The sequence below is a fragment of the Aptenodytes forsteri genome, unplaced genomic scaffold, assembly GCF_000699145.1.
Source record: "Aptenodytes forsteri isolate BGI_AS27 unplaced genomic scaffold, ASM69914v1 Scaffold265, whole genome shotgun sequence".
Lineage (NCBI taxonomy): Eukaryota > Metazoa > Chordata > Aves > Sphenisciformes > Spheniscidae > Aptenodytes > Aptenodytes forsteri.
Genome location: NW_008796175.1, coordinates 160,459 through 165,508, shown reverse-complemented (window position 1 = coordinate 165,508; position 5,050 = coordinate 160,459).

The window sequence follows — 5,050 nt, the reverse complement described above, 5'->3', positions numbered from 1 at the left end:
CCGGCCGGGGCCCCGGATGCACGCGGCAGCGAGCCCGGCAGGGGGAGGCCGCAGCGCGCCGCGGTGCCGGGGTCTCCCTGGGGCTGGCGCGCAGCCCTCCGCAGCTGAGGGGGGCGGGCACGGCGCTCCGGCGTGGCCAGTCGGAGGGCTTGCGGGGCCTGGAGCACCCCGTCCCGCCTGGAGACGGGGCGTGAGCCGCGGTAAATGAGCGCGACTTGATCCTCCCGGCTAGGAAAGGCGGGCTGCGGCGGGCAGCGCTTCCCTCTTTGTTTGTCGGCTTCTCCGTTGGCAGGCGCGGCAGCCCCTCGTCCCCCTTCTCAGCGGGTGTGCCCGAAGGAGCGGCTGCTTCACTAGTTCGGAAGCAAAATCACTCGCAATGGGGTCAGGTTAACTTCGGGGAAGTGTCTGTGCGGGAGGTTAACCCTGTTCAGCTAAAACGGTCTCAAGGCAGTTTTAATTAATGTATGTGCACCCCTTCCTTGGAGACTTAAACTGAAATAAGTGTAGCTTAAAATGAAATGTGTTGTTGACAACACAAAGTTTTGCTCTGGTTCAACTAGCTCAATTTTTAAATTGTATCTGAGGTTCAATTGCAGGTATTTTGCTGACTAAACATAGCAGGAAAGTTAGGAGAAAGTCTGCATACATTGGCTAAGTTTTCATAATTTTAACCTTTAGATTATCTAAAATGGTTTTAATCAGTCAACAAGGCCTATTTTCTTCGGGTCACCTAGTCTAATTACCACTCAGTCTTTTAATTCAAAAACAAAAATGGATTTTTCTGTTACCTGCTTAAAACTGATAAAAACAAAAGGGAAGTTGCCTGATTATGTATTCTGTGTGTTTTTTAAAAAGGGTAGCTATTTTGCAAGTCTGTCTCCATTTGTTACCTTTTAGATTCCAGAAGCACAGTGAACATGGTCACTGAAAACTGGGAGCCAGGACCTGTAACTGATACCCATTCCTACTCCTTGAAGAAGGACCCTTAGAGCTGATTTCTGCAAGATGCAAAAGCTAAAGAATTGCAGGTTCCTTGAACGTTTTAGTATTTTGTATAAGTCCTGACTCATCCTTATGCAGTGAGGGAACAGGGCCAAGATGTATCACAGGTAAATTATTTAATACGCCTGGTTCCCATGCTGAAATCCCCCTAGGATTAACCAAGGGACTTAAAACAGAACCTCAAGTGAATCCCCTGATCCCAGGTTTGAGTAACGGGATGCCAGTGGCCAGTCCCTGAGCATTCCTGGGGATCTGTGGTGCTGAGGGATGCCGGTCAGGTCTGAGGAGCTGATCTCCAGAGCCACTCCATGTTCCTGTACTGCATCTGCATCAGCTGTGGCAGGTCACCAGGCGGTTTTTCCTAGGGCTTTTCAAAGTGTATCCATGCTGTGTGGTAGGCAGTGGTGCCTGGTACCTACTCAGTCTCTTGCTTGTACGTACCAAGATCCCTTTCCTTATGGATACCATAGCATGTCTTCATTGAGAAGTCCCTAGGGCTGACAGGGCTCCACAATGAACCTGCTGGGAGCTAAAAGGAAAAAAAATACCACCTTTCTCATCTGTATCTGGTGCCCTCCCAACTCCCTCCCACGCTGTTATTTGTGCCAGCTGCACAGAGGGGGAGGAGGGGATGGGTGGGGTTGAAGCAATCTGAAATGGTGGTATAGTTTCCTACACCGTGTTGTCTTGTGAGAGTCACAAGAGACAATGTGGTCCACCAGCATATGACCTTATCCACTTTCTTAACGCATGGGATGGGTATTGCTGAACTCCTCTGTGACTTCTGTTCTCACTTGTGGTATTCTACAGACCTTTTTTTCTGAGAGGTGCCACAGATATAGACTCTACCGCTACTGCCCAGTGCTGTTACAGTCGCAGAGCTGCACAATTGTCGCATCCTGATAAGAGAACATCAGACTATTCTTCAGTTTTTCAGTCTCCTCTGTTCAGATACTGATATTCAACTGCTCTTTGTGTTAGGGAAAGCAGAAGGCAACATTGCTTCAGACTACCTCATAGATCTGTTGAGAATACAAAAGAAGGTGCCTCTCAAACACTTCTCTAGACTGTAGTATGTACTTAAAGATGATCACCTTTCCACAGGTGCTGAGTTTCTGGATGCTGTTACTGTGCATCGTAAAAGGGAAAGATGACCTTCGGTAACTAAGTGGGAGGGCACTGCACGTGATAACAATGCAGTTGTCAAAGAATGGCATAGCTAGATACTCATCCAATTATCATATGAAAAAAAGGTTCAAATTCTAGTTTCAATACAGAAGAATTTAAACCTCAGAGACTCCCTGGAATGGATAGTGAAAACTAAAGCAAATTGTTAGTCCTGTAAGAAACATGCTAAAAATAGTCTCTGTCTATGTGTGAAGTCTCTGTGACCTACGGTAGTGTATTTGCTGACTGTGCCCAGGTAACTGGAAGGATAAGCAAATGCAAACTAAAGCCTCTTTTTCCTCCTCTGATTAAAAGAGTAAAATACTTCATTGGTAACTCCTGGCTTCATTTTATTAACATTCTGTTAACACATACTGTACATGTAGGTAGATGGGATTAGCATGAACATAATTACATTTGAAACAGCATTTGAACATAACTGCTGTAATTGTATTAGGGCCAAATTCTTCTACCCTTTGTCCTAAAAGATATCTTCATCAGGCTTCTCATCAAAACCTTAGTTCCATCTGCATTGCAAACTGGAACAGTATTTTATTATATTCCACTACAAACTTTATGTATGGTCTTGCTCCAAGTTCAGTGAGACAGATCTTTTTCCTAGAGAATTAGAGGATATATAATTCTTCTAAGTCTTCCCCCTCTTCTTTTTTTTTTTTTTTTTTTTTTTTTATTTGTGTAAGACTGAATTTTTGTAGAAAAATTACAGAAACCTTCAGGAAACAAACTGCAGTCTGAATAGAAACTAATCCTTCTTACGCTTCATTGAGTAAGAAGTTCAAGGCTGAAGAGCCATGACAGTTTCTTTTGCAAATGATCTTTCAACTTTGAATTTTCTGATAGGAAATTAAGATAGTAATAAGAGGTCCTAATATTGGCCCCTACAGAATAGGAAACAGACTTAGATGGGATGACTGGGGAAGCAGAGACCAGGAAAACTCCACCAACCTTTACGCAGAAGACAGTTGCTATCTAACTAGCATAGATATACTTGCCCTTGCATTGTCAGAGCTTAGAAAATTTTCCTTATGTTTTTAAAAGTAGAAGAAACACAATTAAGCACGTTACTTACCAACCCACATACATCTAAAGAAACTGATCCCTTCATGCCTTTTCACTGATAACCATAAAAATGAGCCCACTAGATGGGAGAGGTGGACAACATTCCATGAGGGTAATATTTTATGAATTTTTTTGGTAGCTTTCACCTAAAGTGTCACTCTTGAGTGAATCCTATGATGTTTAACAATGTCGTTGAATTTACACTACAAACCTGTTCATACAGAGGGCAGTACTTTAAATCTCTCTGTACCACACTGCGTATTTTCATCAAACATATTGGCCTTTTACCAAGTTCATCATACTTTGGGTTTAAACTGCATAAAGGGTTCAGGAGAGCTGGGGGATGAGGACTAATGAATACATAAATAATCTGATCACATAAGACTCATTCAGAATGAATGAAAAAGGAATGTAATGCCCTTTAGATATGTACTAAAAAACTAATAACTGAAAAGATCAGTTCAATACTATCATGACAAGAAGCAATTTTCTGGGCAGCTGTCAGTTGATAGGTATTTATAGAAACTCAGCATTTTTCCTCCATAAAACAGACTAAAGCGGATGAGAGCAGCACAAAACAATTGTTTCTGGCACTGACTTTGTCAGCCATTTCTAAACTGGAACTCCATAACGTGCTTCTCCCAAATCACCTATTTGGGATCTAATTGTGGCCCCTTTCAGTTTAGCAATACAAGGTGGATCACAGGTTCCTAAAACATAGCTGGAGCTGCCTGAAATGACAACTCGAATTTTCCACGCTCAGCTGAAAAGACACAAGATAAGCAATTATCATGCATCCTTTATTCTTCCTCCTTTTGCCCGGTGCTGTCCTATGGTCAGGGCAACTCACTACTGATTGATGAGTTGGGTAAAACTGTTGGACATGGCAGTTTTGCAAGGGTAATGCAAATGTAATGTTACAGGTTGGAAACCAGAGTGGCAACAGCTTGCCTAAACGGGAAAGACAGAGAGGAAGATGGAGGTGTTGTTTACCTAGTATTGACATCAATGCCTTTAGCATAATGTCTTAAACAGCAGTGAGTATCTGTCTTGCCACGGCAGCACAGAGCTTGGCTTGCAGCCATCAATTGTACTTACCCTGCTTCTCAGACAGGTTTTGCAGCTGTCCCCGAGCGCTGCTCCTGCCATTGCCACCTGAACGAGTCAGTCTAGAGCTTGGCATGTTCATGGCACTGCTGTGGCTGCATTGTGGTAGCAAGGAGCCACGGGACACCGTGAGCTGGTGTGCATCCCACTGTTGTTGGCTGCAAACATCACAAGCTGCTGAAGCAGACATCAAAAAAATCATCAAGTATAATTCTTAAAAGGCACAGGGTTGCAGATAAAGGTTGCAATACAAAATCTTGGATTTGTCCAAATATGGACCCCTAATGTCTGAGCTGGTAAAATCCAATTTAATTCTTTCTCTGCTATGCTGGGAGCTAAAACCTGAAAAGAGGTTCTGGTACAAGTCACCACAGGGGACTTTGGGAAAAAGGACTGAGGTGAGCGTGGAAGGCAAGAAGAACGGAAACCACTTCCCCGCCGAGAGGGAGGTGACAGCCCGGATTTGTCCAAATATGGACCCCTAATGTCTGAGCTGGTAAAATCCAATTTAATTCTTTCTCTGCTATGCTGGGAGCTAAAACCTGAAAAGAGGTTCTGGTACAAGTCACCACAGGGGACTTTGGGAAAAAGGACTGAGGTGAGCGTGGAAGGCAAGAAGAACGGAAACCACTTCCCCGCCGAGAGGGAGGTGACAGCCCGCCCAAACCGGAGCCAACCAACGACAGCCTCCGTT